The sequence below is a fragment of the Macaca nemestrina genome, chromosome 7 (genome assembly GCF_043159975.1).
Source record: "Macaca nemestrina isolate mMacNem1 chromosome 7, mMacNem.hap1, whole genome shotgun sequence".
NCBI classification, from domain to species: domain Eukaryota; kingdom Metazoa; phylum Chordata; class Mammalia; order Primates; family Cercopithecidae; genus Macaca; species Macaca nemestrina.
In genome coordinates this window covers 34,520,542-34,533,543 of record NC_092131.1, presented here as the reverse complement: position 1 = coordinate 34,533,543, position 13,002 = coordinate 34,520,542, and the positions used below count along the sequence as shown (strand labels likewise).

Genomic DNA, 13,002 nt, shown 5'->3' with positions numbered 1-13,002 from the left:
CATGAGTAGCTATGACCACGTGCACACACCACCATGTCCAGCTCAATTTTTAGGATTTTTTGTAATGACAAGGTCTCACTATGTTTGCCCAGGCTGGAATCAAACTCCTGAGCTCAAGTGATTCTTCTGCCTCAGCCTCCCAAAGTGCTAGCATTACAGGCGTGAGCCACTGTACCCAACCCAAAAACTTTTTAATCATGGTGGAAACAGACCTCATAATTCAAATCCAGTTTCTGCAGCTATTTTTCTTCAACAGATGAAGAAAAATACTACTAATCAACAATACCTCCTTGATCACAAATAAATTTCTAGAATAAATGATTGATTCCCTATCTGCTATATGGATCCTAAAACATAAAAATAATAGCTAAAAATAGCAGGAGCAGATGCCTTTTACTGAGAGCCCATAAATTATTGCACCGTACGTATAATATCTAATCTTTCTAACAATCCTCAGAGATTACACACTACATTACTATCTCAGAGAGATTAACTGATTTGCCTAAGAACACACAACAACTATGTAGTATAACCAGGAATCAAATATAATCTTCTACTATAAAGTCTGTGTCTTTCATTCTACCCCAATGTCCATATACCAAACAATTATAACAATAATATCTTCCATTGTAGCACCTCCAATGTATTAGGCACTGTATTAGGTACTTTACATAAATTATCTCCTTCATACTTCACGACTGCCCTAAAAGTTAGATATTATTAATTCCATTTTACACATGAGGAAATAGAGGTTTATAAATTCAGTAACTTGACCAATGTCTCAAGATTCAAGCCAAGTTTCACTTTGCATTATCAAAAGTTCACTTTCACATCTAAATTTAAAACTCTTTACTATTTTTATTCCTTTTGTTCTCCACACTATCCAGTTAAATGTTACTATGTAATAATAAAGCACCTATGTGCTGAACATCACACTGAAGTCAAATGAACACAATTTTGATATAAAATAAATATAATCATATAACTGTGACAGATGTTAACTGGTTACTCAAAAAGTCATTCCCAAATCCCTACTCCCTCCTTGCCTCTCATTACAGAGGCCAAAAGACGAAAACAGCTAGAGGTGACCATATGACCCAATTTTGGCCCTTGGAACATTAGAAGTGACTTGCTGGAATCACTAATAAGAAAGCTTTTCCTTGGCAGTGTCTTTTTCCTTCTTCCTTGAATGTAGGTGGAAGGCTGGAGCTGCAGTAGCTGTCTTAAGACCATGAAAGGCCAAGCAAATCACAAATTCATAGGCCCCAGCAATGTTGAACCATTAAAGCAACATGAGCAACTGCCAACTTCAGATTTATGTAAGCTTTATAGTCGGGTTTTCAATTACTTACAGCTTGATTCACCCTTTATATATCACCGTATCAGAAACTCTACCACAATTTTAACTGTAAGTAACTTCCTGGCCAATAATTAAAAACGAAGTCATGTACTAGTCCTAAATTAGTCTGACAAAATTACAATCTCCTGATGAGGACTATTTTGAGTGGGAGCTGTGAGAAGATAGAGCTGAGGAAAGAATGAGAGACAAGAATACAGAATCAGGGAGCTCCCTGGGCTCTGAATTGCGCACATGGTTAAGAGCTCAGACTCTCAAAATAATCACCAAGAGTATATCATCAGAAGGGACACATCCTTGAATAATAATAGAAGCCTTCAAGAGATTGGTGGGGCATGGCAGCTCATGCCTGTAACCCCAGCACTTTGGAAGGCCAAGGCAGGCAAATCACTTGAGGCCAGGAGTTTGAGACCAACCTGGCCAACATGGCGAAACCCTGTCTCTATTAAAAATACAGAAAAAAAGAGGCCGGGCATGGTGGCTCACGCCTGTAATCCCAGGACTTTGGGAGGCCAAGGTGGGCAGATCATGAGGTCAGGAGTTTGAAACCAGTCTGGCCAATATGGTGAAACCCCGTCTCTACTAAAAATACAAAACTTAGCCAGGTATGGTGGCACAGCCCTGTAGTCCCAGCTACTCAGGAGACGGAGGCAGAAGAATCACTTGAACCCCAGAGGTGGAGGTTGCAGTGAGTCAAGATCGCCTGGGTAACAGAACAAGACTCCGTCCGAAAAAAAAAAAGATTAGCCAGGCATTGTGGCGCACGTCTGTCATCCCACCTACTCGGGAAGCTGAGACACAAGAATCACTTAAGCCTGGGAAGCAGAGGTTGCAATGAGCTGAGATTGTGCCACTGAACTCCAGTGTGGGCGACAAAGCAAGGCTATGTCTCAAAAAACAAAAAAAGGTTAAAAAAAAAAAAAAGAGAGAGAGATAACATGCTTCAAAACAAAAGTTAAGACTCTTGTCCAAAAAAATTCATAGTTAATTTTCTTAGGTATGATCAGGTCTTGGGGTTACAGGAAAAAAATAGTTTGCATTTAATAATAAATGTTTACTGAAGTATAATATCCTTTTTCTTAGAAGATGCATGCTCAAGTATTTAGAGGTAAATTATCATGATGTCTGCAACTTACTTTCAAGTGGTTTATATAAAAGAGGATACATACATATTAGAATACACATATAAAGTATGGGAAAATATGAAAAAATATTGAAATATCAGTGGGGGATATACAGATGTTCAACATACGTCTTACCCAACATTCTGCACATTTGAAATATTGCATAATAAAAAGTTGATGTTAATGTTAATTTTCTGGTTTTGGTATTGTACTACAGCTATGTAGCTATGTAACTGGGTAAAGGACACAGAGGACTTCATTTTCCTATTTGTATACCTTTCTGTGAATCTAAAATTATTTCTTTTCTTTTTTTTTCTTTCCTTTTTTTTTTTCCTAGAGACGGAGTCTTGCTCTGTCACCCAGGCTGGAGTGCAATGGTGTGATCTTAGCTCACTGCAACCTCCGCCTCCTGGGTTCAAGCAATTCTTCTGTCTCAGCCTCCCGAGTAGCTGGGATTACAGGCATGCACCACCGTGCCCAGCTGATTTTTATATTTTTAGTGGCGACAGGGTTTCACCATGTTGGCCAGGCTGGTCTCGAACTCCTGACCTAGTGACGTGCCCGCCTCCGCCTCCCAAAGTGCTGGGATTACAGACGTGAGAAAATTATTTCAAAGCAAAAAGTTAAAAATGTTGGGAAGATTTCTTGCTTGGTAAGATGAAGTAAATACATCTCCCTTTATCTTCCAGTTAACTATAACACTGGGACAGAATGCATGAACAGCTATTTGAAGACGCTATAAATATCACAGGTGGATCCAGGGAAATCACCAGAATTCCAACTACCCCCAAACCAGCTATGAGTTTATCATTTTTTTTCCCTCTAGTATCCTCCAACCTGAACTCAACACAACCTAAAACCCAGAACTGAGCACAATGGTGCAGGCGGAGAGAGAAACAGAACCCTCTAGCTCTGGCTCAAGGCCAGTAAAGGGAACTCCTACAGCTCAGAGAAGATGAGGGAAATCCTTTGGGTATTTTTTTCTCTTTTTTTTTTTTTTTTTTTTGACAGGGTCTCACTCTGTTTCCCAGGCTAGAATGCAGTAGCACAATCACAGCTCGCCACAACCTCAAACTCCTGGGCTCAAGTTATCCTCCCGCCTCATCCCCCCAGAGTGCTAGCATTACAGGTGTGAGCCACTGTGCTCAGCAGCTTGGGAAAACTCCATACTCTTATGTGTCAGTCCCCAGGTCATCCACAGTGGGGGCAGCAGCAACAGCAGAAGAATCTGGGAATGGAAAGCCACCTCCAGGAACAAAACTTTTGAAGGAAGGGAACCTTTCTCTCCATCCAGTGGGGTCTTGCCTCCAAGTGGGCAGGACAAACTCCATTGTTTTGGGGTTTTTTTCCTTCTCTTTCTGTCTGTAGGAAAGTGACCCCATAATGTTGTTTATGAACTGCTGGGCTCATCCTCAACCTGTGTAGGTATGCATCTGATATCAACTGGCATAATAAAAACTTTGATAACTGAGATAATGAATAGACCTACACCCAGATCCCAGACTGACCACTGGATGAAACACTTGTGGGACAGATCTGAATAACACTGCCAAAGCTCAGAAAACTGAATTTATATGGAACCACAACCCACCGAAGACTAAAATAAAAATACCAATATTCTCCACAGAATATAAAGAAAACTGGCCAGGCACAGTGGCTCATGCCTGTAATCCCAGAACTTTGGTAGGCCGAGACAGGCAGATCACATGAGGTCAGGAGTTCCAGACCAGCCTAGCCAACACAGCAAAATCCCATCTCTACTAAAAATACAAAATTAACCAGGCATGGTGGTACACACATGTAATCCCAGCTACTTGAGGTGGGGATCACACCTGTAATCCCAGCACTTTGGGAGGCTGAGGCAGGCAGATCACTGAAGGTCAGGAGTTCAAGTCCAGCCTGGCCAACATGGTGAAACCCCATCTCTACTAAAAATACAAAAATTAGCCAAGTGTGGTGGCACATACCTATAATCTCAGCTATTTGGGAAGCTGAGACATGAGAATCACTTGAACCTGGGAGGTGGAAGGTGCACTGAGCCAAGATCACACCACTGCCCTCCAGCCTAGGAGACAGAGCAAGACTCTGTCTCAAAAAAATACATAAGTAAATAAAATAAATAAATAATAATAATAATGGGTATAGAGCTTCAGTTTTGCAAGATCAAAGGAGTTCTGAATATTGGCTGCAGAGCAATGTGAATGCACTTAACATTTAAAGATGGTTAAAATGGTAAATTTTTATGATATGCTAATTACTTCCCTACTCCAAAGTTAAACACTTTTGTTAAACACTTCATTCACAGAAGGTACTATACCTTTTAATAATTAGGACTAGAGGGTACAGGAGGGTTAGGAGTAATAAAAAAGTCATGTAACTTCTGTATTAACAAAAACCTGTAAAAACATGAACTGAATGCTGTTTTTCAAATAAGAATCATTGTAATTTTAGAACCAGGAATCTCATTTTAAAAAAATGGTAAGGGCCGGGCGCGGTGGCTCAAGCCTGTAATCCCAGCACTTTGGGAGGCCGAGACGGGCGGATCACGAGGTCAGGAGATCGAGACCATCCTGGCTGACACGGTGAAACCCCATCTCTACTAAAAAATACAAAAAAAAACTTAGCCAGGCGCGGTGGCGGGCGCCTGTAGTCCCAGCTACTCGGGAGGCTGAGGCAGGAGAATGGCGTAAACCCGGGAGGCGGAGCTTGCAGTGAGCTGAGATCCGGCCACTGCACTCCAGCCTGGGCGACAGAGCGAGACTCCGTCTCAAAAAATAAAAAAAAATAAAAAAAAATAAAAAAAAATAAAAAAATGGTAAGTAGGAGAACACTAATCTCTAAGCAACATAACTTACTTCTTCCAGAATTACTAAAAGTCCTTTTTGCATTTTAAAATAATTTGTACAGGCCCTGCACAGTGGTGCACACCTATAGTCCCAGCTATGCAAAGATACAAGTACGCTATGATTACGCCTATGAATAGCCACAGCACTCCAGCCTTGGCAATACATAGTAAGACCTGTCGCTGAAAAAATAAATACATAAAAATAAAATTAACTTTACATAGTCATGTATCTTTACCCAAGAACTTTATCATTTACTTCCTTCCAAGGATTACATAAAGTACCAAAATAAACACTACCATATTTGTAATTTCTTAAGAGTGTTTAGGAACTTTTGTTGTTATTTGTTTCAGAGAACAGTATTTCGCTATTTGAGAGATTTTCATCCCCTTAGGTACAGGCCTACAGAAGATAATGTATTCAATAGATCTGTATCAGATATCAGCAATTAACCTACTCTGACTTCTTAAAAGCAAAAGGGAGCTAAAAACAAATGTTTAAAACAAAAAGTCAAGTTAAATGCTTAAAGGCTTTCTGTATGCTTGCACATATATGCATATATTTGTTATTTAAGATACAGTATTTTACATTACCTATAATCATTATTCCTAATCTGTCTATTGTAAAATACCTTATCTTGGTTTTATTTATTTATTTTTGGGTTTTTTTAGAGACAGAGTCTCTCTCTGTCACCCAGGCTGGAGTGCAGTGGCACAGATCTCAGCTCACTGTAACCTCCACCTCCTGGGCTCAAGGGATTCTCCCACTTTAGCCTCCAGAGTAGCTGGGGTTACAGGCGCGCACCACCACACCCAGCTAATTTTTTGTATTTTTAGTAGAGACGGGGTTTCCCTATTTTGGCCAGGCTGGCCTCCAACTCCCTGCCTCAAGTAATCCACTCATCTGGGCCTCCCAAGGTGCTGGGATGGCAGGAGTGAGCCACTATGCCAGGCCTCATCTTGTTTTTAAATGCAAAAAAAAACAAAACTCACTCCTGTCATCCCAGCCCTTTGGGAGGCCAAGGTGAGCAGATGGCTTGAGCCTATGAGTTCAAGACAAGCCTGGGCAATACAGCAAAACCCCATTTCTACAAAAAATACAAAAATTAGCCAGGCATGGAAGCTTGTATCTGTAGTCCCCATTACTCTGGAGACTGAAATAAGAGGAGCACTTGAGCCCGGGAGGCAGAGGCTATAGTGCTAACTGCACTCCTCCCTGGGCAAAAGAGGAAGACCCTATCTCAAAACAAAACAAAAACAAAAACAGCTTTCTCAATTACTGTACCTTTTGAACTAAAATATATTGTTTCACAAAAATCAGTCAATTCTGATCATTAACATTTGAGAATTAACAAACTTCTGATATTGCCTCTATTGACACACTAGGTGGTTCAGTTTTTCTCCATTATAGAACTTTACCTGCAAATACTAGGGAAATAGTGCTGAGCCAACTCTGTTAAATTAAACTCATTATGATGTAAATCACTTTGGAATGAGAAAGTATCTAGATAGCAAGAAAATCTTCTGAGTCTTCTGCTTCCTAAAGCCTATTGTCCATTCCTATAGTGAACAGACGACAATCACATGTAATGTTTACAGAATTCTCTAAAAATATTTTCCATCACATCCAGAATTTGAGTATTAGTTATATTCAAACCTGCCACAGGCAGTTTATATAACTGGTAGCAGTCAATAAGGCAACCAAATACTCTGTAACTTTGCAGTTTTCTCATCCCACTGAAAAAACTTGGCCAGGCGTGATGGCTCACGCCTGTAATCCCAGCACTTTGGGAGGCCAAGGCATGTGGATCACGAGGTCAGGAGATCGAGACCATCCTGACCAACATGGTGAAACCCCATCTCTACTAAAAATACAAAAAATTAGCTGGGCAAGGTGGCACATGCCTGTAGTTCCAGCGACTCGGGAGGCTGAGGTAGGAGAATGGTGTGAACCTGGGAGGCAGAGCTTGCAGTGAGCCGAGACCGTGCCACTGCACTCCAACCTGGGTGACAGCGCAAGACTCCATCTCAAAAAAAAGAAGAAAAACTTAAGATATTTACCAGAAATTTAGCACAATCCTGGAAAAATTGTACACAATCCTGTACAATCCTGAAAAAGACTTCCCTTAAAGAAACAGAGACAGACAAAACAAATGTGGAGGTATATAATGATTATATTGGCATTCGGTCCTCAAATTTATATTGGAAATCAATTTCCCAAATAATTCTCAAATTATTCAAACAAACAAGAAAAAAAAAGACCCAAGTAGGCTTTGAACTAACACGTTCTTAAAACAACAACAACAACAACCCAATTCCAAACTACAAATCTTATCTTCCATCTTGTTTATAAACTTTTGTCTCTACTTTTGATGGTAGCAGTATACTGTTTTGTTGACACAAAAGAACATTCCAGGCCAGATGCAGTGGCTCATCCCTATAATCACAACACTTTGGGAGGCCGAGGAGGGTGGATCACCTGAGGTCAGGAGTTCCAAGACCAGCCTGACCAGCATGGTGAAACCCCATCTCTACTAAAAACACAAAATTAGCCAGGCGTGGTGGCACATGCCTACAATCCCAGCTACTTGGGAGGCTGAAGCAGGAGAATCACTTCAACCCAGGAGGCAGAGGTTGCAGTGAGCCGAGATTATGCCATTGCATTCCAGCCTGGGCAACAAGAGCAAAACTCCTTCTAGAAAGAAAGAAAGAAAAGGAAGAAAAAAAAGAAAAGGAAGAAAAGAAAGAAAGAAAATTCCAAATCTGTTTCACTTTTTTTCTGTTTAGACATCTTATTTTCAATATCATACTCTACTACACAAGAACACATCAAATTCTTATTGAACTCATACACCATAATATCCTGCAAATATTCCTCTTTTTAATATATTTCATGTTATCTATATTACCTTAAAAGTAATACAAATCGTGGCAAATATTTTCCAAAGATGCCTACAACATTAGATTCCATCCCATACGCTCTTCTTACAATGTGATGTTGATCTTTCAAGTGGTGGGGTCTATGTCCACAGCTTCCTTGAAACCTGGGAGGACCTTTACAACTACATCAACTGGTAGGACAGAGCAAAGTAACACTATGTGACTTCCAAAACCAAGTCAAATATGCCATGCACCTTTGCCTTCCTCTCTTGGGATGCTCTCTCTCTTGGAACCCAGGTACCATGCTGTGAAGAAGCCGAGCAGCCACAAGGAGAGGTCACATGAAGGTGTTCTTGCCAACAGCCAGCATTAACCACCAGATATGTGAGTGAGCAAGCCTGCCTTCAAATGATTCCGGTTCCCAGCCACTGAGCCACTCCAACCCTTCTAGCCATCTCACCTCATGCTATATGTTAACAGAGACAAGTATCCCTACCAATCAAGCCTTGCTCAAATTGCAAATACATGAACAAAATAAATGACTGTTGTTTTAAGCCACTAAGTTTGAGGTACTTTGTTACACAGCAATAGATAACTGCAATACAAGCTCATAAATACAATCTGGAAAACAGACAAAAAGAAAAACAATTTTAATTATTCTAAGTTTTACCATTATAAAACATTTTGACACACATCGTACAATTAAGAAAACGTTTTGCCCTACCCACCTAATATTCCAAGTGATTTTATCAGGACAAAGGGTTATATCTGTAAAGGCAATAAAATGTTTGTATCTAACTACAAACAGGAAGAAAGACTGTTAGCCTTCAATCCACTTTGCTTATCCTTAAATATCTCTTTCACTTACCTGTCCTAAGTGAGGTGTCTGAGGATTGCTGGCCCACCAATATTCCAATCTATGGATATAGATCAAGACCTTGAGTGTTACTGTAACAGCAGCTGCACTGGCACTTTTCCCCAGAAGAAGTTGCTTAAGCCTCAAATCTGAAATTTTCAAGGAAAGAAAATCTTAAATATACATACCTCCTTTCAATCACTTAAAATTTCACTTCTATAGTTGAGTAAGGACTGATGGAGTTGGTTAGGATACATGGAAGTGAATGCACAGGTTTCACTAAAAATAGAGTTGGCCTGTGCAATTCTTGAAACAGGGCAAAAATAATAACAACTTTAAAAACTGAGGTGGATAATATGCATTCAGGTTCCAGCCTTACATTCTTAAGAGCTATATGATCTCAGTTAAGTAACAAATTCTCTGTGCATAAGTCTGATCATGTGATGAAGACTGAGGGAACCAGATCAAAATTTTGAGCTAGGAGTCAGCAGACCTGGGTTCCAAACTCAGTGATCATTCTCCCTTGCTGAAAGAACTTTGATACGTCTCTATGGGCTCGATTTTATCATCTCTAAAAGGGGAGGGTTGAATTAAATAGTGGTTGTTCAAATCTAACTCTTGAACAGATGCCAGCCATGACTAAAAACTATTTATAAAGTTACCAATTATGCTTACTATGAGACTGTCCTTCCTACATTTTTGGTGTTAAAATGGCTTATTTTATGAGATTATGTGACAGTAGCAGTAGATGGTAGCAGTTGTTAAAGTTCTCTATAGTCAAAATAAAGAGCTGTAATTCTGTATAAGCAATCTATAAATTATTTTTAGAAATTCTAGTGTATGATTTACATGAACTCTAAAATTCCTTATACTTCTGACATCCTACATACTCACTATTCAACTAATATTTATTAGGTATCCAATATGTAACAGGTAGTCTACTTGTTGCTGGGCTACCCAAAACCTAAGATTAGTCCCTCCTCTGAAAGGCTCCCAATTTTAATAGGGAAATAGACACATATATCTCAAATATAATATAAATGGGTTAAGTCTTCTAATATAGGTTATGAATCTTATAATACATGGGAGGAAGAATGATAGAATGGATTTTGTTTTATATTTTGGAGACTGGGTCTCGCTCTGTCTGCCGGCCTGAAGTGCACTGGCCTGATCTCGGCTCACTGCAGCCTCAACCTGCCAGGCTCAAGAGATCCTCTCACCTCTGCCTCCTGAGTAGCTGGGACTACAGGCATGTGCCACCATGACCGGCTAATTTTGGGGGGAAGGTAGAGGGTGGGGGTGGGGGTAGGTACAGATGAGGTCTCACTATGTTGCTCAGGCTGAATGAATGAATTTTACAACTTAATAAGCTTTTAAAGTGAGTTTTGTAGTTGTAGGATGAGTTAATTATAACCTCTTTAAACCTCAGTTTATTTGTAAAACAATAATGATTACAGATACCACAGAGTTGTGGTACACAGATAAGATGCTATAAGAGGCCATTACAAAAAGTGAAAACATTCAGCTCACACGCCTTCCAGGAGACAAAAAAAAAAATCATTTAATAATGACACGGTGCAAAAAGAGTTATTTACAAAACTGTAAAAATGTATTTGTTTAAAACACTGTAAAACTCAGTGGTGCTTTTCTTCACTAGCTTCTAAGCAGCTGAAGGTTATAACCAAGTTTGCACCACTTTATATTCCTAGCATCTAGTACAATGCCTAATAAATAGCCAGCATCAATAAACAGTTTATTAGAAAAATTGATTGAATAAATTGGTAAATGGCTAATCTATTTTTACAGTAATTAAAGTTACAGTAGCTAAAAGTAAAAATTCTTAGAACTTTTATCCAAAACTAATTTTATTTATTTATTTATTTATTTAGAGACGGAATTTCGCTCTGGTTACCCAGGCTGGAGTGCAATGGCACGATCTCGGCTCACCGCAACCTCCACCTCCCGAGTTCAAGCGATTCTCCTGCCTCAGCCTCCTGAGTAGCTGGGATTACAGGCATGTGCCACCATGCCCAGCTAATTTTTTTGTATTTTTAGTAGAGACGGGGTTTCTCCATGTTGGTCATGCTGGTCTTGAACTCTCAACCTTAGATGATCTGCTCACCTCGGCCTCCCAAAGTACTGGGATTACAGGCGTGAGCCACTGCACCCGGCCCCAAAACTAATTTTAAATGTGTATTTTGTGCCCACATCTGTCATATTGCAATCTGAATATACATGCATATTTTAAAAGCAAAATAAATTCACCAGACAAGGCAATAGTGCTGTTCCTGAATAAGAAGACAAGAAGCAGTTAACTTTTTTTTTTTTTTTAGAGACAGGGTCTTGATCTGTTGCCCAGGCTAGAGTGCAATGGTGCCTCACTGCACAATCACGCCTCACTGCAGTCTCAAACTCAAACTCAAATGAGGCACAATCATGCCTCACTGCAGTCTCAAACTCCTGGGCTCAGTGATCCTCCCACCTCAGCCTCCCAAGAAGCTAGGACTGCAGGTGCATGCCACCATGCCCAGCTAATTTTTAAAAAATTTTTCTGTAAAGACAGTCTCGCACATGCTGGTCTCAAACTCCTGGGCTTAAGCAATCCTCCTCGCTTGGCCTCTCAAACTGCTGTTTACAGGCATGCACCACCATACCCAGCTGGGCAGCTAACATTTAATGGGGACTGATTATTTGCCAAAAGCTCTTCTAAGCACCTCCTATGGATTATCCCATTTAATCCTGAATAACTCTCATGAAATTGACTATTTTTTTAAGAGATGAGGGGTCCTGGCTGGGCACAGTAGCGCATGCTTGTAATCCCAGCACTTTGGGAGGCTGATCCGATGGATCACCTGAGGTCGGGAGTTTGAGACCAGCCTGACCAACATAGAGAAACCCTGTCTCTACTAAAAATATAAAATTAACTGGGCATGGTGGCACATGCCTGTAATCCCAGCTACTCGGGAGGCTGAGGCAGAATTGCTTGAACCCAGGAGGTGGAGGATGCGGTGAGCCAAGATCGCATCATTGCACTCCAGCCTGGGCAACAAGAGTGAAACTCCGTCACACAAGAGAAAAAAAAAAAAAAGAGAGAGATGGGGGGGTCTTGCTCTGTTGCCCCGAGAGCCATGATGATCATCGCTCACTGCAGCCTGAACCTCCCAAGCTCAAGTGATCCTTCTGCCTCTCAGCCTTTCAAGTAGCTAGGACTACAGACATGTGCCACCATGTCTGGTCAATTCTTCTTACTTTTTGTATAAGCAGGGTCCGTCACGTTGCCCACACTGGTTTCAAACTCCAGGCCTCAAGTGTCTTCCCACCTTGGCATTACAGGCATGAGCCACTGTGCCCAGCCAAAAGCAACTATTAAATAGTCTCATTTTATAACTAGGAAAATTAAGGCACAAATAACTTCCAAGATCACAAAAATACGAAATAGTGGGTACGGGGTTTTTAAAAGAGTAGTAAAATAAAATGGGTTGTCTGACTCCAGAGCCTTTTTTTTTATTATTATTATTTATTATTACCATTTTTTGAGACAGTCTCACTCTGTCACCCAGGCTGGAGTGCAGTGGCGTGATGTCGGCTCACTGCAACCTCTGCCTCCCCTGGGTTAAAGCAATTCTCCTGCCTCAGCCTCCCGAGTAGCTGGGACTAAAGGCACACAACACCACACCCAGCTAATTTTTGTATTTTTAGTAGAGACAGGGTTTCACCATGTTGGCCAGGCTGGTCTTTAACTCGGGCCCTCGTGATCCACCTGCCTTGGCCTCCCAAAGTGCTGGGATTACAGGCGTGAGCCACTCTGCCTATTTTTTAATTAAATAATTTTGTATTTAAAAATCAGATTTTACCAGAACTGGGAATATTTGCTTCTAATGATTTGATTCTTTTTCTAAAAAATAAGGCCGGGCATGGTGGCTCACACTTGTAATCTCAGCAC

General features: G+C 40.5%; 1 protein-coding gene across 12 annotated transcripts in view; it reads right to left on the bottom strand.

Annotated features, from left to right (window-relative positions):
• Positions 1 to 13,002, bottom strand: part of LOC105494287 (NUMB endocytic adaptor protein) — a 192,023-nt gene that overhangs the window by 134,563 nt on the left and 44,458 nt on the right. For 10 of the 12 annotated variants that reach the window (XM_071099898.1, XM_011762570.2, XM_011762581.2 and 7 more), the window contains exon 2: positions 9,072 to 9,208. The exons of the other annotated variants lie outside the window; for them this stretch is intronic. The gene's annotated coding sequence lies outside the window, so the exon portion shown is untranslated. The remainder of the gene's footprint in view (positions 1 to 9,071; positions 9,209 to 13,002) is intronic. 12 annotated transcript variants of the gene reach the window in all.